At 54.8% G+C, this 21855-nt stretch overlaps 2 long non-coding RNA genes across 2 annotated transcripts in view; both read right to left on the bottom strand.

The window, feature by feature from the left end:
* LOC309613407 overlaps positions 1 to 8710 on the bottom strand; it is a 35298-nt gene extending 26588 nt beyond the window's left edge. Inside the window, exon 1 of the long non-coding RNA XR_014235707.1 lies at positions 8571 to 8710. This is a non-coding gene — a long non-coding RNA (uncharacterized lncRNA). The remainder of the gene's footprint in view (positions 1 to 8570) is intronic.
* A 1425-nt stretch (positions 8711 to 10135) lies between these two features.
* LOC309613408 overlaps positions 10136 to 21855 on the bottom strand; it is a 16415-nt gene continuing 4695 nt past the window's right edge. The window contains exon 2 of the long non-coding RNA XR_014235708.1: positions 10136 to 11705. This is a non-coding gene — a long non-coding RNA (uncharacterized lncRNA). The remainder of the gene's footprint in view (positions 11706 to 21855) is intronic.

Raw genomic sequence — 21855 nt, 5'->3', positions numbered from 1 at the left:
CCAGACCGAGAAGGTTTCAGGTGGGAAGGGTCCCCGCGCTCACCTGCCGTCTTCCGGTGGCCCTGCTTTCCAGAATAGGAGAGATGAGGGGTCAGTGGGCACCATTAGGGGGGAAAGGGACATGGGTCCTGTGTGTCCCCTGATTGACTAAGGAGGCCAGCATGTGGACACTGAAGGTCTGGAAATCTCTCCCCTTGGTCTGTGTACCCCAGGGTGCAAGCGCCCAGGTGAGAATTCACATCTGCTGCTTATCCCCAAATTAACATTGAGTCCACATTTCCCTCCGGCCCATGACTTTCTCAGTATCTTACTCAAGGCCCAGGCAGCATCCAGGAACTCCTGAGTCACTGTGTATTAAGCCCCCACCTGCTAAGAGGCCAGGACAGCCCTGCCCACCATGGGCAGGTCTGGGCTTGGGGCCCGGGGCCCCTCAGCTCTGGGAAAGAGAGGTGGGCACACCCCCACCTGGCAGGGCAAGCTCTGAGCCCACAAACAGCCTGGATCTCCAGGCCTCGAGTCTCCGTCTCTGGGGAGGCCAGGTGAGTACCCTCCCCCTCCGTGAAGGCCACTCAGTGTCCCAGAAATCCTCTTGCCGCTAAGCAGCTCCAAGCCTGTCAAACTGGAGTCTTCTCGTTAATCACTCACAGACTTTCATCTCCGCTGGTATTTGCTATCCGTTCACTGAATAATTAGATATAATTAATAACCTCATGCATTAGCATCATCGCAACATTATGGGTGTCAGGAGCATATAAGTTAATTAGAGGTTAATGTTTTTTGGCTCCAAATCAGATGCTTAAGTTGTGTGTTGGGGAAGCATGAACTGTGTCCCTTTAATTAATTTTGCAGTGTTTCTGGGGTCTGGAAAAGCAGATTAAAAAATCTACTGACGTCTTGGGATTTGGTGGTTTAAGAGAAGTTCCCAGAAAACCACACCAACGTTGTGTATCAACATTTACTGAAAAACCTGCCTTTTATGGGACTACATGTAAGCCACCTTTGGGGACACAAAAATGAGTCAGACGCAGACCCCGACTTTATGCCTGCAGCCAGGAAGGTAAAATCGGCCAGCACATGGGTCCCTGCAGTAGGAAGTAGAGAGACAATGGCCGTGGCCAGGGGGCTGAGTTGCTCCAGATTCACGGTGCGTGTAATCAGGGGATGGTGGCTCTTTTACCAAGGTGACCCTTTAATAAACCACTAAATTCCTCTAATGAAATTTTCAGGTCAGGAAAAGAAACTCTTTGTCAAGGCATTAATCATGATTTCGGACTTAGAAAATACGGCTCTTAAGGGGATAAATGATAGACACAGGCTGTGGGAATTGCAGGGAAGATGAGGATGTCTCTACTTGAACACGTTAGAACTCTTTTGATTGCAAGCGAGGGCTCCCCAATTCGAGTTGGCTTAAACAGAAAGAAAGCAAAGGTGCTACTGGCACATAGCACTGAAAACTCCAGGAGTGGATATCAGGCATGGCTGCCTCCAGGAACCCAGTGTCACTGGGAAGCTCTTCTTGTGTTCTCCCCTTTTTGGATGGGGGAGAGTTATGATTCCCTCTGTGTTGGCATTTTCGCAGCCAGGCTCTCCCCACGTATGGCCAAATGACCAGGTTTAACTCTCTGCCCCCTTAGCTACTCCAGGGACAACAACGGTGGCAGGGATGCTGAAAGAGCTGACATCTATTCAGTGGTCAGGGTATGCTGGGCAGCAACCTAGCTGCTGTGTGTATTGACTCCTTTAATCTTCAACTCTTGGAAGGGAAGGGGGGCATGTAATGGGGTGATTAAGAATCTGGGTTTAGAGCCAGACACTTGGGTTATATTCCGGGTCTTCCTCTCATATATGTTTGAATTTGAATCGTGACTTAACATCCAAGCCGCAACTTCATCATCTACACAGTTAATGTCTTGTTTAGAGAGCTGTCTGGTGGGGCCAGATGAGGCCACCTCGGCCAGTTCTGTGACCCAGGCTGGCCCATGTGTACTTAACAAATATTGGCTATTCGCTTTACCAGTTATTTGTAGCAATGATGGCAGGGATCATGTGTCCACAGCAGCAATCAGCTCAGACTTTTAAAAACAGGCCCCATGTCAAATCTTCCATTTAGCTGTCCCAGAAATTTTAACCCAATATTTTGAAATCCAAACAGCATCCTTCAGACAGAACTCTGAACTGGGGAACCACACAAAAACCTTTATAAGACGTGTTGCAGGGCTGGGGTCAGGACCCCAGCAATAAAGTCACGTTCCTTGGGGCAGACACCGCAGCTGACCACCTGCTATTACAGCAGATATTCGGGAAGTCGCTTGGGGAGGGCAACAGCCTCTCTGAGCAGGTGAGGAAGGAGCCCAGCCCCGGGTCCCTGACTGCGAGGGCACTGAGCCCGAATCCTAATACTGCAAGGCCAGCGGATGAGACACAGCCCGAAAGCTCCCGTTCTCAGTGAACACAAAGCAACCGCGCTGGTTCCCCAGTCGTGGCCCCGCTGTGCCACCCCATCCTCACCTCGCGAGTATAGTGAGGGTGATGCTGCCTATTTTCTCTGCTAATTTTCCTGGGAGAGCGCTTCCTCGCCACAAAATGGCAACTTAATGGCTGTGTCTAAAGGAGAGAAGCAGCGTCACAGCCAGATGCAGGCAGGTCACAGGGCTTTGTACAGATTCCGCCATTCACGTTGCAATGTGCAGGCTGGGGCACTGGGGTGAGACAAGTACAGGAATATTCGTGTCCCAGGAAAGAGAGATACTGATAAAATGTGTCTGGCTGCACGTGGAAGCAAGCGTGCTTTATTCACATTAATGCACTGAAATGTACACCGGCCAGGACACTAAGCCCGGCTATCCCTCGGCTGCCATCCCCAGACAGTCACTGCCCAGACAGGCAGCTGGCTGCTCCAAAAGGCTGCAGATCAGCAGGCAGACGGCACTTGGGCACCATCTCGAAAGATAATTGGACATTTGCTTAGTGGCCTCAATTTCTATTTCTAGCTCATGGATGCTTTTTCTGGTTTTTTCCTCTGCTGAGAGACAACAAGAGCTCCCCTGAGCGACAGCAGGGCAGCTCGTGACGGCCACACCAACACCAGCCACCTGGAGTGCTGCAGGGAAGGGTTCTGAGGCCGCCCGAGCGGCAAGAAAATAGAGTGAAAAATTAGCAAACCCCCCCGGGCTGGGGCCTGGCGGTCTGGTGAGGCGGGCATGGGGGTGTCCATCCACCAGCCGGGGCCCGGGGTCCGAAGGGCAGCATCATTAGGCTCTGGCCTGGCATCAGAGCCCCTGGCTCAGCCCCAGGCTTCTTCTCCCAGTGCGGCCTCCGCTGGCCTTTTCAGCTGCCACCCCTGGACTCTCTGAGGACCCCTCGGGGTTCCTGCAGCCACCCCCACCCGCGTGCGGGCCGGGTGGGTGGGGGGTGCTGGTCTACATGGAGCACCTCACGCCTCCCACCCCTCGGCCCCCACGGTCCTGGGGAAATGTCGTGCCCTTGGCTGATCAAATAAGAAATCTGACCTGACTCTGCCTTGCGTGGGTGCGGGTGTGAGAGCGCGGTGGGCAGAGGGCGCTCCCGCCCCCGGGACTCCCCCTCGGCTCAAATGCAGCGAAAGCGCTCCTTGCTTCCCCAAGATGAAGGGACCACCAGGACCCTGCCCTTCCCCCCACCCCCGGACTCCACGAGCAGGGACGCCAGGTTCACGGTACCCGTGTCAACTCCATCCGTGAGCGGCGCCCGCGAGCCGCTGATTCTCAAGGATTCGTCCGTCCTGCGGGTTGACTGCTTCCCAACCAGTCTCCGTCGGCGTCCTTCTAGAGCCACGTGTAAGCAGCAACGCGCCAGATGCCCCCCTGACTGGGGGCTCCCGACCGTGGAGCTGGGTCTCAGCTGCCGCGGGGGCCTCTGTCCCTCGCCGCCCTGCCCTCCCCAGGTTCCCTGCAGCTGCCGGGCTGGAAGGCACGGCCATGCGGGGGGAAGGGGGGTTAGGGTTAGGGGCGTCTGATGCCCAGACTCACAGCTCTTTGAAGACGCAGAGGCAGGACGGTAACTGGAGCCACGGGCAATGGGGCGTGGGGCACCTGCCCCTCCACCGTGGGTCCTAAGGCCCCTCTGAGGGGCCGACACACCCAGCGCTCAGGCCCTCACCTTTGCTCCCCTTTCCCTCCCCACCCCCACTGCCTCGTATCCCTGGGATCACACCCCCAACCCCCATAAAAGGGGAGAGCAGGCTCTGTATGTCTCAGGCACTGACTTCCGGGGAGACTCGGCCAGGACGGACGAACCAGGAGGCTGAGCTCACACTGGTCATCCCGCTCCCGTCAGGAGCAGGGGCCGTGACTGCCTGAAAACCCTGTCCCTGGCCTGCTCTCTGCGCTGGAAGCAAAGGACGGGGCTGTGCAAAGGCAAACCTCTCCTGTTAGGATAACATACGGCCTGCCCCCCCCCCATTCCTCCAGAACCCATTGTTCCCCCCACCCCAGGAATTCCTGCCCACACCAGTTGAGGGTCCAGCAAAGAAGCTGCCCAAAACCCCAGGAAAGAGGAGACAGGTTTGAAAAGGAGTTGATGAAATGGAATTTACATCATTCATTTGAATGTTAAATCACGAAATTGCAAAGAACTCTGGTTATTTTTATGACATACCTTGGGAGCTGAATATTTTGACATATTAATCAGTTCTCCAAAATGGCATTTACATCAAAATTTTGGTTACTTTTGTTGAGTTTCTGCCTTGGCTGTTACAGTTTATCTCCTCCAGGCTGGGTGAGGGGAGGATGCCATGGATGACTTGGGGCCCATCTCCTGGCTTCCTGCAGCAGCCCCACCCCATGAATGGGAGAAATTGTCCATACCCTGGAGGAGTTCCTTGGAAAAGTTTCCAAAAATTCTGGTTGTTCACACCTTGGGGCTCACAGTAACACCCAGCAGCCCCTGCAGCTGTGGAACAGGAGCGACACTTTCCGAGGCTGATGGAGGGGGCCGCCTGGTCACCGGGAGGTGGCCCGGCCTCGGCAGGGCCGGCAGGACCTGCTGCCATGTTCCCGCCACAGCGCACATTGCCGGGGGAAATGAAGGTCGCCCACCAGTGTTCTCCTGTCACAAGAAGCCAGCCAGGCTGCCACCGTGTGCAGCAGCCACAAGAAAAGCTCACGCGGTCACGTTCAGAGGGGTCCATGGATCGTGTGCCTCTGTTTCCCACTCAAGTTCAGAACCAACAGAGTCACACTAATGACCAATTTCAAAACCAATTGAGACACATCAACTGCCAATCTAGTCGTCAGAAACCAGCACCACCCATCCTGGAGATGCAGCCAAGGTGCAAGGTGCGCGGACAAGCTTCCGCGTCCTGAGCCTTGGAAGAGGCCCTTCACCACCAGTGACCGGAGCGCTGAGCGCACAGCCCTCGGCCTGGGCAGGGTGCCCTGTGCTTACCAGCCGCTCCCTGCAGGGAAGCACAGCCCTAAAACCAAGGCAAGAAGGGGCCGGATTCCTTCTCCCTACACTGTCCAACCCCATAAAGCGCCCCTCATCACCGGGGGAGGAAGGAGCAAGGGGGAAATGAGAGGCCAGAGGTGTTCCTTTCCTGGACGGAAACATCCCAAGTGAGGGGCGAAGGTCCCACCAAAGAGTCTGCTTCGCAAGGTTCTAGTTCTAAACAATCCTCTGCTCACGCCACTCAAACCAGATCGCTCTCTGTGGCCTAAAGCAAAATTCCCTAAGGTATTTCCCTCGGGAGAACCTGTGTGCACAGTGAGGTGACCGAGTGTGTGTACTTAACCAAGTCCCCGTGCCTGGGGACAGCGCACGACAGCCACCACCCGCCCCCAGCAGACCGCAGCTCGGCGCAGAGACGGGGGTGCTGAGGGCTCACAGTTCACACTGGCCCAGTTCACACTCCCAAGCATGAGGCCGGCAAGGAGCACAAAGGGCTCCTCACTCTGTGAGGACGGGCTGTGTTCCCAGCGCCCACCTGCGTGGCGGAGGGGCCCTCAACCCGAGGCCACAGTCACGGCCTTGTGCGCGTGCACGGAGCCACGAGGGTGATGCTTACGGTGCCCGGCTTTGCTGTCAGACCCTGAAGAACACACCACCCGGGCTGGGTCTCCCCAGAACCAGACCCTGAGGCAGGACGTGAGCGCAAGAGGCTTGTTTGGGAAGACACACCAGAGACGCAGCCGGAGCAGATGGGAGGCGGGACGGGGAGGACACCAGCCCACCAGGCTGTGGCACTGAGTGGTCAGGGAAGGGACGTGGGTGGCCTCACGCTTCCTGGCCCTGTTCTGCAGGGGAGGTTGGGCAACATAGCAGTCACTCTCCTGGGCAAAGCAGCCATTCCCACCACACTCACCACGGCCAGGGCAGGACCCCGTCCAGACCCGCCACCCAGAGCACCACCATCCACTGCCCTGAACTCTCAGCCACTGTTTCCCCCCACACGTCTGCCCGTACCAGGACCACGGAACATGGAGCCGGGGAGCCGTCTGCATTTGCTGTTGCTCTGCCTGGACACCGTCCTTGTCCCTCCCCCATCCTCCCTCCCCCATCATCAATTCTTATCTCCTTCCTTATTCTTCTTCCTAGAACTCGCCAGTTCCCAACAACCTATACCCTGTTCTTATTTGTCTTGTCCACAGTCTTCCTCCTTTCTCACTGGGATGAAACTCTTCATAGACAAGGATTTTTGTCCATTTATCTCACCACTTTCTGCCCCAGCACCCAGAAAATTTCCTAGCACACAAGAGCTACCCAACATATATTTGAATGAATGGATGAACTAGATCCAAACAAAAGAAGGCAGCTGAATTTGCACATTGTCAAAGGCCAACTCTTTAACCCAAAGGAGGAAACCACAGGGATGCATTTCAATGCCAGCCGCAGCCCAGCGAAGGCGTGCCGCGTCCCAGCCTCTGAGGGTCTCTCCATGCGCAGTGCGGGATGAACAAGCCCTTGCCTCAGAAACACCCACAGCCTCGGTCCCCAGCCCAGCGGTGGGGACAGTCCCTCACCTCTGGGCTCCAGCCACCACCCTCGTCCACAAGGGAGTCAGGCAAAGCCTTCTTCTCCAAACTGCTTCCAGGAGCCCCGGGGTCTATGGAGCTCCTCTGCAGGGAGTGTCCAGACATCCTGCCCTCAAGCCCCTGTCATCACTGAAGGAGCAGGAACGGAACCACTAGTGAGGACGGCTGCACCCATCACACGCTGTGCACCTGAGGGCACGCCACAGGTCCCCTGGAAGCCCCACAACAACCCTGTGGTTTGGGGACAATTATCACCCCACTTGCTCATGAGAATAAGGTCTCAAGAGTCTTACTCAACATCCCAAATGCAAGGAGAGCTGGCCTTGCATCCACTCCTGTTGGACCCCAAGGCTGATGCCTGTGACCGTCAGGACCCTCCATGTCCCGCTGGGCCCCTGACTGGCCCATGGGGCCTGGAGTCCAGCACGGCATTGGCCCTACCAGGGACTCTGCTCTGGGGTCTGTTCCCGCCCTGCCTCAGATGGGCCACAGCGTCTGCGATCCCTGCTGGGGGCATGGACGCCCCCCAACCTCTCCCCGCGTGAGAGCTGGTGCGCCCACCCAGGGCTGAGCACGACACCTGGAGGGCAGCCAGGCACATGCCCTCAGATCATGGTTTCTCCAGGTGGACAATTCCCCCCTTTGAGATGTGACAGAGCCCAGGGCAGCTGTGCAGCTCCCATCCCAGTGAAGGGACAGATGTGGGGAGTAACATGTGCGTCTCTGTGGATTTGAACTTCAGGAATTCAGTTGCTCCAGGGTTTACACCAAACATAGGCTCCTTGGGTGCAGTTGTTTACGTTGGCACTTTTGTAACAAACCATGGAGCTCTGCCACAGGCTGGCTTCCAGCTGCCACCCCTCTCCCCGCTGCAGAAAAGACAGAAACGTCCAGAGGCCCTAGGGTGGCTTCTGAGCCCCAGCCCAGCCTGGCCACTTCCCACCCGGGGGCCTCTGCTCTGTGCCATGTACCCCTGGCCTTGCTCGTCCTGGGATGAACCGGGGGTGCCCTCCCTGCTCCCAGCTCTCACCCCACCCCACCCCGTTCCAGTTGCCAATGCAGCACAGCAGCCATCCAGGAATTAATGGTGGGAAGCACTGCTTCATCATGCTTCACACCATTAATTTCAGTACGGCTGCTGTGCTGCATTAGTAACTGGACTTCAGAAAGGGCACAGCAGGGACCGTTGTCTCTGCCCTACAACGTCTGGGGCTCCTGAGCCCAGGGGGCCGAGAGACATAGGTGCTGGCAGTGGAGTCTGGCTGGCATGAGCTCCAGAGGTAAGGGAAGGCCCCTGGCAACATCTGCTATGATGTGAGTCCTCAAACCTAAATCACAGACCGCGTGCATCGCATCGACGAGACGTGAGAAGGATGGAAGGACCGTCACAGCCGCGAGTTATAGAGCAGCTGGTGGTGGGGAAGTATATCAGCCAGAATTCAGTGCTCGTAAGAATTGCTCCGACCCAGAGAATTCACTGGAAGGTATCAGAAGCCCATAGGTCCAGGGGCAAGGCTGGGGACAGGCCCCCCGGGGACGAGGAGAGAAATGAATACTCACTGCAGTGGGTGATCTCTCCCGGCTGCCATCACTGGGGTGGATATAGCAGCCACTGTTGACTCGAGATGTAAACACTGCGGAGGGAATACCTGGCGGCTTGGCATGAACTGGCTCCTACGCTGGCCCCTTGGAGAAAATGTAATTCCCGAAAAGGAAACCAGGCTGTGAAAGGACGGGGAAAGGGATGCAAGTGCACACAGTGAGATGAGACAGAAAGAATTCCCGCTGGATTCCAGCTCCGTTCTTCCCGCCCCACACCCCCCAGACACACCACCACCTCCCACGCGCCGGGCCCAGACCGCCTCTCAGTGGAAAGATCTTGGGTTCTCTTCCCCCACGAAGCACCTAAACACTTGTGGGCAAATATCCAAATACCAAACAGTGCTTGGTGTCTCTCCTCTGAAATGAACAAAGCAGCTCCTGCAATGTTTGTGCTTACAAAGTGTAATACAGTCTTTGTTTACTGAGGTATTTAAAGATTGCTAATTTCCTCCAAGCTCCTAATAGTGTGAATTCTTTTACTGCTTTAAGTAGTTTATAATGTATTATTTTAGATTTTCAGTAACCATAATTATTCAGCAGTTAAGGCCGTTATTGCTGCCAAGTGATTTTGAAAAATGAGTGCAGAAGGCTAGAACAATGCAGTGCTTGTGCTTGTTCTATTAAACGGGAATCCAGATCACGTGGCTTTATCCCAATCCTCTAGTCCCTGAGTCCCCCAATTAACTCGAAGCACAGACAATATACTTTTTTCCCATCTAAATAGACTCTGCTCCATACTAATTCCCAAAGGTTTTACACCGGTCACCATGTTCCCAAATTGTCCCATAAAAACGATGGCACCTAGGGTGCCCTGGCCACAAACCCCAGCTCTCCTGGCTCCTGGCACATCCACAGCTTCCCCTGTGGGCCCTGGAGACTCTGCCTGAGGGCTTTCCTATTGTGGGGTCCAGCAGGAAGGGACAGAGTGTGGATCCCCAGAAGCAGCTCTTAGCCGACTAGAAATGGGGATTGGAGGGAGACAGCCCAGCTTCTGGGCCCCTCAGTCCCTGGGCTGGGACAGCTCTGGCAGAAGGGAAAGTCAGCTCAGGAAGCCAGTGGCTCTAGCGGGAATCCACAAAAATCTTCAACCTGTGTTTTAGGTGTTTCACAAGGAGATCTTAGATCAAAGGGTACAGGAAAGTGCTGCCAGGTCCCGTCACAAGTCCCTCCAGGGGCAGGAGTGAGGAGTACACCGATGGGCCGATGCCTTGCTGTCCCCTCCCTCACTTTCCATCCCTCCATCCCAGCCGGCGGGTCCTGGTGTCAGGACCCACCACCCACCCATGGCCTTTGTTCTTGAGGCTCCTGGAAGGAAAAAAGAAGAAAATTCCGTTCAATCCCCACTATAACCTGTCCTTGCAGGAGCATAAAAATAACTGATTGCTTATTTTAAACACCTGACCAATCTACTGCGGCAGCAACTCAGAAAATCTGATAAGGTGATAATGGAAAATGTGTCACGCATGAATACCCATTTTAAAAACACACTTATGTCACACTTCCCATAAAGGTCAAAATTAATGTTATGTTGAAAACATTTTTCAAAGTACAATTATCTTGACTCGTGAAGCAAACCAAATTCCTATTTGGTTTACAGTCTCGGTTTTAAGCCACACACATTTCACCAAGAGGGCCTCACCCATCAGGACTGAAGGCTGAGTTAACGCAATATTACAGGACCTTGTATCCCCCAGCCGCTGTCCTGGTCCCCGCTCAGCTGCCTCACCCTCCAGGGAGAAACTGGTGCCCCTCCTCCGCCCGGCCCCACGTGTCCCCTCCACGCTGGGCTCCGGAGCCCCTGGCCTGGGAGCCGCTGGCCACACGTCCTGCAGCAGCAAGGGGTCCCCACAGCACCGCAGGCCCACAGATGGGGGCTCGGCCACTGACAGGGGTCCAGCCGGGGGACTGTCTTCCAGAGACGGACAGGACGTACTTCCCTCTGAAATGGTGCTCGGGGTCTGCAATGGGGGAGCTGGTGAAGAAAGTAAGGACTGTTTTACCCTCTCTGGTTTCTAAAATTCAAGTAAAACAAACGGGCAATGAGCCCAAAGGCATAAGAAATTGTGGATTCCCTTCTTGAGAGAAGAGCCAGCAGAGATAAACCAGGAAGACGGGGAGTGAAGGACGATCTGGACATCTGGCCCTAGGGACCTTCCTGTGCCAGGTAAGTGGAGGAGAGAAGATTGCAGGACACCCCTGGAGCCTAGAACTCGGTGGTTAAACGCAGGTGGGTATCAACATAGGCGGCCCAGGGATTCTGAAGACCAGCCCCTCCGGCGTCCAGACCCTTGGGTTCAGGGACTCTGTCCTCTGCTGTCCCCCAGTGTCTGGAACAGTGCCTGCAACAGAGCAGACATGCCAGAGGTATTTGCTGAATAAGGAGCCAACAGAAGCAGCCGACCCTACAGGAGCAAGCCTTCTGCCTGCCGTGGAATGAGTAGGAGACAACTCTGGGGCGCACGCCCCCTGCCACCGGCACCTACGGGTGGAGGAAAGTTAGACAAGTCACCTCGGATCCATTAGGGACATAACAACCTGCTTCATGGCACTATTGTTAACCTCAGTGTGGATCGTCCCTGGAGAAGCTGTCGTAAACCCTAACATGTTGTGCAAATGAGCTGGTGACGATGATGGAAAAGGCACAGCAGGTGTTTCAAGCCGATTTCAAACAAATAAAGGCTAAAGTCCAAAAAGACAGAGACAGGACAGATTTCGATGTCGGGAAGGTTCAGGGGAAAGACCAGACCCTGTATTCAGGAAAAGCCAGGCTCCACGCCAGGCCATGGCTGCCCCCTCAGGACAGTATGTCTCTGGAGGTCCAATGTCCCATTTCAAGTGAACCTGCCAAGTAATCAGATAATCGTTCGGTGGAGTAAAAGCCAGACTGGCATTGATAAGGCTGGTGTCTGTCACCGTCTCGCAGGGCAACCAGCGATGTGCTTTGCTGAGCCTCTTGTGCCTCTGGTTCGTCGGTGCAAAGGGAGAGGAGGAAATGAGCTCGGTGCTTTTCTAACGTTTTCGTAGCAGAACTATGTTTTCAGGCAAAGTCCTGCATGCACTGAAGTCAAAACGGCTTGTCCACGGCAGGCACACCTGTAGAAATTGTAAATGGGCACCTCTGATAAAGTGAAAGCTCTCCCCCACCCACCCTAGCCCAGCCCCTTCGGTGTCGCCTTCCCAGGACCCGGGAACACATCCGAAATGCCCGAGCGAGATGACCCTCGGGGGTGCTTTCCTGCTGCAGAAAATCTGGGCATATGTGACCCCAATCAGCAGTTTTCCCATCTGCCAGTCTGTCCTCTCCCCCCAGACACAGTCCTCGATTTCTTTGGAAATATGTCTTTTACTGCCCTTGTTTGAACGAGACGGCCTGAATGTGCGTGCAAAATCAAAGGTTAATGATAAAACCTCTCCGGAAAACATGCTGCTTGAACGGCCACGAGCCCCGGCTCCAGTGACTGCATAGATCCTTGTTGGGTTTTCCTTCTGAAATCACACATGGTGCAGCCACAGGAGCCCAGGGCTGGCCGCCTCCCAACTCAGAAACGATTCCAACCATCTGCTAGTGCCACCTGGCTATGGGGGCTTCCAGAAACACGTGCTCTGGGTCGTGACCAACATGCAATAAGGTCCTTCTACTGGACAAACACCCACTGGTGGTTTGTTTGTAAAGAGCGGGTAAGTGTGTCAGTTCGGGGCGCCTTACAGGGGGATGAAGCATCCCTGCCCTTTATTGTTATTACTAAGACATCATCCACCTAAATCTTTGTACCTGCTATTGGTTTATCTTCCCCAAGAATCAAGTATGAGCATCAATCAACTCAGCCTTGGGGACCATCCTCACAGTTGTCCACTAGCCTGCGTCACTGTGGCAGGTGAGGTGGATGGGCAATAATTAGATAAGAGATGACCAGCGTCTCCCTAGAGAAGACCAGGGTCACCTCTTTACTGTGCTCCCGTGGCCAAAGACAGGTGGCACCCAGGCAAGACAGAGATCTCCCCATGGGGTCAGCCCACATTGGCAGCCTCTCCCCTCCCACCCGCCTCCCCCCCACTCCCTGCCAGCCTCACCTGGGAGCACTTCCTTAGAAACCACCTGCCCATGAACCATCTCAGGGTCTGCTTCCGGGGCCTCCTCTCTCCTCAGCCACTGAGGGTCAGCCTGGGCTGACGAAGCTTATGGAGACTTCCAGAGACTGTATCTGCGTTAGGGGCGTTGCACCCATGGACAGACACAGGTATAAATCCTCTCCCTTACGTTTGGCCCTGCTGGTTATGGGGACAAGCTTTTCTGTCCAAAGAGTAGCAGCAGCTGTCTTGTCATCTTTATCAGCCCCGGGAAATTCCAGTGCGTTCCCTCCAGCGAGGGTCACATGGCAGACATAGGACAGAGGCAGAGGGTGGACAGAGTATCCAGGTCAGCCTGAGAGATGTGACTAGTCAACGGCCATCCCAAAAGTAAGGGTGGAAATCAGGATGCGCGCAGGGCGGGAACACTTGGTTTACTGGGGAAGCAAGCCTCATCTCATCTAATTTGGGTCCTTAGGGCAGGGTGCTGCATTGTCCTGCCCCCCAGGGGTTTTCTAGGTCACCAGAATACCCAGAGGGCTGGTTAAAACACAGATTGGGAGACCTCAGCCCAGAGCCTCTGATCCAGCAAGTCTGGGATGGGCTCCAAGAATCTGCATTTCTAACAGATATCCAGGTGATGCTGAAGCTGTTCTGGGGACCCTACTTTGAGAACCTCTGGGCTACACCAGACTCTCTTGTAGACCCCACCTGGAGTACCGTTCATCGCAGCCCATGACTCTTATCATCTGCTCAATCCTCAGGCTTCCTGAGCAGAGCAGAAATTCCTGGGTGTTTAACACAGGTCTCCATCCTTAGGAGGACATACTCTACTGAGTGAGTGAATGGCCTCAACACCCAGGCCCTGGGGGGACCCACTCAGAAAACACACTCAGCACATACAAAGAGCACTGACTGACCAGTCACCAAGTGCCAGGCACCGCACACCAGCCATCCCTTAAACCCCATAGCAATCCTACATCGTAGATGTGAGCAACACCCTGTTTTCACAGATGAAGGAACTGTGGCTCAGAGAGGTAAGTAATTTGACCAAGGTAAGTAATTTGACACAGCTAGGAGGGGGCAGAATTGGACCTGAAATCCACAGTCTGACTTCCAAGCTTGTACTCATAACCCCTACACACTACCCTTATACTCTGACCCCTACTCCGTGACCTCTAGACCCTACCCCTCTACATGACCTCTACACCTTAACCCCTACACCATGACCTCTACACCATGACTCCTACACCATGACCCCTACACTATGACCTCTACACTATAACCCCTATGCTATGACCTCTACACTATAACCCCTACGCTATGACCCCTATAGAGTGACCCCCTACACCGTGACCTCTACACTATAACCCCTACACCTTAACCCCTAAAACATGACCCCTACACCCTAACTGCTACACTATGACCCCTATACCATGACCTCTATACTATAACCCCTACAACTCCACAGACACAAATCAAGAGGCTGCTCAAGCATCCTTCTCCTGGGAAGACTTTCCTGAGCTCCCTGCCTCCCGCAGCCCAAGCGGAATTCACTGCGCATCCCTTTTGAGGGGAGTTTGGATTCTGTTGGAGAAGCAGGGGTGATGGAGGGAGGCAGGGGCTGGCCCCGGGGGAGCCCAGCAGCCGCACTGTAACACGGCATCTTGTTCTAAAGGTCAGCCACTGCAGGGCTTTCCACATGGAAGCAGGATCAGGCACCACATTCTGGACTCCCTCAGCCTGCAGCCTCCAAAAGCAGAGTCTGAGTCAAGGGCGTGTGGGTTGTAATCCCAGGAGCAGGGGTGAGGGACGGGGGTGAGAGAGGGAAGGGAAAGTCCACCTCGCTGCCTGGCCGCAGCCCAGGCCTCCAGACACTCAATCGGGGGGGCACCGGGTGAGAAGTCTCACGGCCCCCTCATCTACCCCTCGGCTCCCTGGAAGGCTGACCTGCCCCAGATGTCCAGGTGGGATGCGTGGGGGCCACATGGGTCCAGGATGTCCCTCACTGAGGCATCAGAGAAGGACCGAGCAGGACAGCGGTCCCCAACCTTTTTGGCACCAGGGACCGGTTTCGTGGAAGACAATTTTTCCATGGACAGGGTGTGGGCATGGTTCAGGGGGTAATGTGAGTGATGGGGAGCGATGGGGGGCGGCAGATGAAGCTTCACTCACTCGCCCACCACTCACCTCCTGCTGTGCAGCCCGGTTCCTAACAGGCCGCGGGGTTGGAGACCCCCGGAGCGAGAGGACAGAGCCAGGCCGTGTCGGGCTGTATGAGGCTGGTCGCAGCCTGCAGTAGGGCAGGGGCCGGGAGGACCAAAGGGGTGCCCAGGAGGGTCCCATCCCAAGACCAGCAGGGACAGGGAGAGAGCCCAGGCACTGCCTCCCCCCGAGCAGGCCACCAAGTGGACAGATGTGTGGGTGGACAGACAGAGGTCCCACAGGTGTATTGTAGAAGCATGAAGAGGACAGAATAACTCCCGACTGAGAGGCCTCGAAAAACCAGAAATGGCTAAAGAGAAGGTAAAGACAGCATTGGACTAGAACTTCCCCAGCTTCTGGAATTAACGTATTTCTCCAAATTTTTCTTGCCGTCAGTACCAATTCACCACTGATTTCTGCGTCCACCTACCTCATCCAGTGAAGAGCAGGACGAGGGGTTGAACGGGGACGTTAAGAAAGAGAGAGCAGGGCTTCCCTGGTGGCGCAGTGGTTGGGAGTCTGCCTGCTAATGCAGGGGACACGGGTTCGAGCTCTGGTCTGGGAAGATCCCACATGCCGTGGAGCGACTAGGCCCGTGAGCCACAATTGCTGAGTCTGCGCGTCTGGAGCCTGTGCTCCGCAACAGGAGAGGCCGCGATAATGAGAGGCCCGCGCACAGCGATGAAGGGTGGCCCCCACTTGCCGCAACTAGAGAAAGCCCTCGCACAGAAACGAAGACCCAACACAGCCATAAATAAATAAATAAATAAATAAATAATAAATAAATAAATGAAAATTAAAAAAAAGAAAGAAAGAAAGAGAGAGCAAAAAACTTGAGCAGAGAGTTGACAGGAGATTATGTGAAAAATGGCAACAAGCACAGGAGAGAAGCTAGGCGTCATCATGACCAGGAAGCACAAGTTAAAACCACAGCAAGATTCCACCACCACCCCCCAGCACAGAAAAACAGACTGACGTTGTCAAACGCTGGCAAAGTGCCGACCGAGGGGAGCTCGTGTCATTGGGAACGTGTGACAACAGCACCACCTGGAAACTGACACTTCCTGATAAAGTCGAACCCCTTTCGAGGCTGCAACCTGACATCCCACACCTGGGCGTTCACCCAAGAGAAGAGAAAACCTGTGTCCACAAACAAATGTGCACAGGCTCTTCAGCACCACGGAGGCAACTCAGAAACTGGAAGGAGGGTTCGGACCCAGGCCCCAGCGTGGATGAGGCGGAGCCCAAAAAACACCACCACCTGTGAGGCCAAGAACAGGAAAGCAACCTGTGCTGAAAGATCAGAACGGGCGTCCCCGGAGTGGGGAGCGGGTTTGTGGGTCTGAGTGGGAAGGGTCACGGGGAGACTCCTGAAATGAGGAAAACCTTCTCTGTCTTGTCTGGACGATGCTTACACAGATGTATGAAATTACAAAACTCATCAGACTGAAAGATCTGTGTATTTTACTCTGTGTAAATTATGTTTAAAAAACAATGATAAATGTGGGCCCCAGCCCGCCAGTGCTGGCTCCATCCCACGGGCACAGACATGCCAGGCCCCTGGGCTGGGTCCTGCCGACGAGGCAGGGAGGTCTGCGTGGTGTTTGCCCATCTGTCTCAGGTCCCAGAGCAGCAGCTTCAGTTACTGTGCGAATAAACAGTCAGGGTCACCGCATTCCCTGGATTCAGCCCCACCCTGCTTTATAAATGCCCCCACCCATTTCATACTGAACTTTCCCAGTTGTTAAGTATCGACCCCAGGTCTGATGGCAGGACCGTCCAACCCACTGGACGGGCAGCAGCCTGTGCTGGGGGAGATGGTCTGGATCTGGGTCTAGAGGCCACACTGCCCACATCCAGAGGCGGCTCTGCTGCTCCCTGGCTGAGGCCCCTTCACTGCTCTGTGCCTCGGCGACCTCATCTGTAAGGTGGGGATAATGTGGGTACCTACCGCACAAGGCTGCGGTGGGGGCCAAAGGGGACCATTTCTGCCGACTGCTTAGTGGGTCTTGCTAACCATCAGCCAGTAACATTTAAGTGTTTCCTCCCTGCTGGGCACTTCGCGTCTTTCCAAGTTTCTATAAACCAGACTGCAGTGAACAACTGTGATTTTACTTGTTCTAAAATATTCTCTAAAGACACATTCCTGGAAGTGGAAACCCTCTCCCACAAGGTGCAAAGCCACCTTCCAGAAGGAGTCTTCCAAGTTCTGCTACGAACAGGAAGATGAGACAGGTCCCGTTCCCCATACCCGTGCAAGACTCTGTGTGTTTATTTTTTATTTATTTATTTATTTGGCTGTGTCATGCGGCATGCAGGATCTTAGTTCCCCGACCAGGGATTGAACCCGTGCCCCCTGCATTGGGACCACAGAGTCTTAACCACTGGACCACCAGGGAAGTCCCGACTCTGTGTGCTTATACTTGTTTGCAAAGCTTTCCAATTGTTGGCAAAAAATACTTCCTCATGCTGCCTTCCTTTTCATTAACGGTATTTTCCATCATGAACTGACTGTCTGTTTTAATCTGCACATACACAGTACCTTTTGTGGCTTTACTCCACATTCCTACCTGGGTGTTCACCCATTTAACACAGAAGGAGTCTTCATGTACGACACATATTACCCATCTGGAGGATACCGTGTGACTTATTATCCAAATCAGGGCACTGAGTAAGTAAAAGGGTTGCAACGGATAGTGACACAGGACAACAGGCATAAACCAGACTCTCTGGAGTGGATCGGGGCTGTGGCCATCTAACCACCTGCCTCTCACTGCAAATGTTCCTGCTCTTCTGCAGACCAGGGCTCACAAGGAGCTCCGACAGCCCGGGGATGGAAACCGTGGCCGCCACCACATGGGCCCCTGGCTCCGGCCAGCTGGGCTTGCAGCTCTGCCCTCACCAACCGTGCTGAGCTCCCCGCACACGAAGCTCTGGGTCAACGAAAACGCTCAAGGAGAAATGAACGGCCTTCCTCTGAGATGTCACGCAAGCCCAGGGGACTCGCAACCCAGACGGATCTCCCTCCTCACTAAGTCACCCAAGCTAATTACAGGGGGGTTTGCAGAATGAGCTACTGATGTACTGTCCCCCGTCTCAAGACAGTGACTTGGAGACAGCAACCAGCGTCTGAGAGCAGGGAGGGCGCACTCCACGGACAGGGGCGGGACAAGCCCCGCCCAGCAGCTCATCGAGACCCTGCTCCTCCATCGATTTCATGGTAGGGAGTGTCACGTGGAGTGTCTCTTGCAGCGCACCCCGCCTGGTCTCTCTCTACCGCCGCCTCCAGATCCCCAGGGTCGTCCCTGGCACCAAGCTCCAGCAGACTTGGCTCCTGGCCGAGCCTCCTGCTGTGTGGGGACCACAGTCCTCCTCCCCAGGCTGGGGGACCCCTGGTTCTTGCTCAGGGAACCACAGGGAGGAATCGGGCTCAGATCTCCCGCTCAGAAGCCTCTCACTGTCTTCCTAGTCATCTTCTTGTCAGGGGTGTCTTTAGCGCCTCCGGAGCAGAACATGTTTTAAAATGCACTTCATCTTTACAATACAGTTATTTTCAATGATGAGCATTACTGTAGAGCTACAGAAATAAAGACAGTGTGGACTGGCATGGGACCTCGCCCAGCACCCCTCCAGCGCCGAAACCCAGACGGCTTCCTGTTCCCAGGGAAAGCCTGAGCTGTCGAAGAGCCAAGGCCGTCTTTCTGTTTCACAAAGCTGGAGACCAAGAAAGGTGAAAATGCCCCGAGCACATTGACTTAGTGTTTATTGTTTTGAGCCGACCCCTCAGGAAGGACCTGCACGGAGTGATGGGGTGGAGGCCGCACAGAACCAACCCGGCTGGCACGACGGAGAAGACGCTGGTCCATCGGGGCCCATGCCACATGCCTCCCCTCTGACCACAGAAGCACCTCCTGGAACCTTCCCCACCCACCCACCCCACTCCCAGGCAGCACCTCTCTCCAGAGCCCTCTCGCCAAGGCCCTCCCGAAGCGCCTCCCTGCCTGCACTGGGCCGGAGTGTCCATCGGGAGCTCAGGTCCCTTCAAAAAGGCAGCCCGAGGCTGAGCGGCCCTCTGACCACAGGGGACCACGGCCCGGCGGGCAGCATCGACAGCTTTGTTGGGGGAGGGGGCCATCCTGACCACCCTCACCTGCAGGAGGAGGAGGAGGGGCGTGGCCCCCCCAAAGGGCCAGGGCACTGATGCTGCACCGCTGCCCGGGTCCCGATGGACGGAGCAAGACAAGGTGAGTGGACCGGCAGGCAGAGGCGATGGGATGGGATGGGGTTGGGGGGGGGAGGGCCGGGGGGGGGAGGGGGGGGGAAGGACACCCTGAGGATCCACACAGGGGCAGCTGCTCCTCACTTCTAATCAATTTTGGCCTCGTCTGCCCATCTCATGGTCTGCGTGACACGCAAACTGAAGGAGAAATTGTTGATGCCGGACTCAGAGCTTTTTAACCTGCTAACCAACCACAGGAGATATTCCTTGTCAACAAAACTTTTCCTTGTTGGGTCATTTGTAGAGACATGGATGCACCTAGAGACTGTCATACAGAGTGAAGTAAGTCAGAAAGAGAAAAACAAATACCATATGCTAACGCATATATGAGGAATCTAGAAAAATGGTACAGATGAACTGGTTTGCAAGGCAGAAATCGAGACACAGATGTAGAGAACAAACGTATGGACACCAAAGGGGGGAAAGCGGGGAGGGGGGGTGGGAGGTGGGATGAACTGGGAGATTGAGATTGACATGTGTACGCTAGTATGTATAAAATGGATAAGTAATAAGGACCTGCTGTATAGCACAGGGAACTCCACTTCGCTATACAGTAGAAACTAATGCAACATTGTAAAACAACTCTACCCCAATTTTTAAAAAAAACAAACTTTTCCTTGTCCCTGGCTAATGTAAAAGAAGTTAGCCGTGGGGATTCCCTGGTGGCGCAGTGGTTAAGAATCCGCCTGCCAACGCAGGGGACACGGGTTCGAGCCCTGGTCCGGGAAGATCCCACATACCGCGGAGCAGCTGAGCCCATGAGCCACAACTACTGAGCCTGCGCGTCTGGAGCCTGTGCTCCGCAACAAGAGAGGCCGCGATAGTGAGAGGCCCGCGCACCGCGATGAAGAGTGGCCCCCGCTTGCCGCAACTAGAGAAAGCCCTCGCACAGAAACGAAGACCCAACACGGCCATAAATAAATAAATAAATTAATAAACAAACAAAAAAAAACCTTCCCCAAGCAAAGGTGCAGTCTAGGGCTGGATCCTCTACACCTATGAAAAAAAAAAAAAAAAAAGAAGTTAGCCGCTAAGTGCAGAGGCGGTTGGATTTCCACAGCTCTCTTGGTTCCGGGCCATCCTGGCTGCACATGCTGCCCCCGACAACCAGGCCAGGACTGGTGAGGTCGAACGCCCCAAACTGGGGCGAATCTTGGGGAGCATCTAAACCTGGAACCCGTGTGCTGCTGGGGAACAGACATCACAGCTTCAAACTGGGCTCCCACACGCCACCCACACGCCTGCTCTTCCCTTCTAATTTGCCTGCCAGTCTTTGAAAATCCGATGTTTAAGAAAGATGAAGTAAAAGATTTTAACCACTTATACCATTCCTCTAAATTCCTCACCATCTTTCCACAAATAACAAAGAAATTGTCTTGTGATTTGGGTTGAGACAGTCCCGGCAGAGAGCGGGGGTTTTTCTGACTTCTGTTTTCCCCTCAACACAGTGGGCCGTCTAAGCTTCCTTCCAGTTTAAAACTCTTCCAGGGACAGGAAAGGGGGCCCGAAACCACAGTCAGGTGGGTGCGTCCAGGACGGCCAAGGCACATGACCTGTGACTTCTGCTGACACACTCATTCAGGGACCTCATGACAACAAGCACTGCCCCTCAAGCAGGTGGCGTCTTTGTGCCCCACGCACAGAACTGGGAGGTGCTGAGCTGCAGGCAGGAGCTCCCAGGGGTCAGGGCCACACCCAGAGGAGCCGCAGGGCCCTGCTTGGTCAACAGCCCCGCCAGGGGGACCGCACCATGGCGGCAGGGGCCACAGGACTCAGAGGGCAGCATGTCAGCCAGGCCCCGTAGGCCAGAGTCAGACTAGAGATAACCAGACGTGAGGTCGTGCATTTGAACTCAAAGGGTCAGTCGTCCAAGAATGAGATGGCAGAGACTTGAATTGTCGGCAGTTCTGATGGAAAAGTCCTACGTTTTGAGCTCACCACAAGCTTAATATGAACGAACACTGTGATGTGCTATAGAGATGCTAATTAATAAGCTAGGACCTCGTCAGAGAATTTCTATGGCTACTGCCCATCACCCCCATGTCTGTGCTGCCCATCAACCCCGTGTCTCTCACTCCTCCCTCCTGAGCTCAGACGTGTTTACAACTGTCTGTGAGACCTCCCCACCTGAATGTGCACAGACCCCTAAACCTGAACAATACTCACCAACATCCATTACCCACCCAGCACACCCGTCACACCTGCGGCCTGTTTTCCGGATCTCCTGGTGGCCCCGGCATCAGCCCCTGAGCCTTGTCTCACCTCCGTCCACGTCTCTCCCTCACCTCCTGCCAAAGCCTCTTCCCGGGGAGCAGCTGCCGCCGACCTCCACACTGCTCCCCTCGGCTCAGCATCGGCACCTCCTGCCTGGACAGTCGCTTCCCATCTGGCCTCTTTTCCTCGTCCACCAAGGAGCCTTGCAGAACGATTTTACAAAATGCACTTCTGATTGTTATCACATCCCTCTGTAAGGCCCCAGCTCCTGTAGAATAAAGTGCAAATCCCATAGCCAGGTCCCCGGGGCCCCAGGTGATCGGCACCTGCACCTGTCATCTCGTCCACCTGGAGGACGTCCTGCCACGGGCCACACTTTCGTCCATGCCGGACTCTCATGGGGATGGTAACTTGGCCCTTTCAGCCCCCTAGTCCAAGGCCTGGCCTGAAGGTGAACTCTGGAGTGTCCCCTGGTCA

The sequence above is a fragment of the Balaenoptera borealis genome (genome assembly GCF_965194805.1).
Source record: "Balaenoptera borealis genome assembly, chromosome: 16".
In the NCBI taxonomy this organism is placed as follows: Eukaryota; Metazoa; Chordata; class Mammalia; order Artiodactyla; family Balaenopteridae; genus Balaenoptera; species Balaenoptera borealis.
This window is presented reverse-complemented; position numbering and strand designations above follow the sequence as displayed.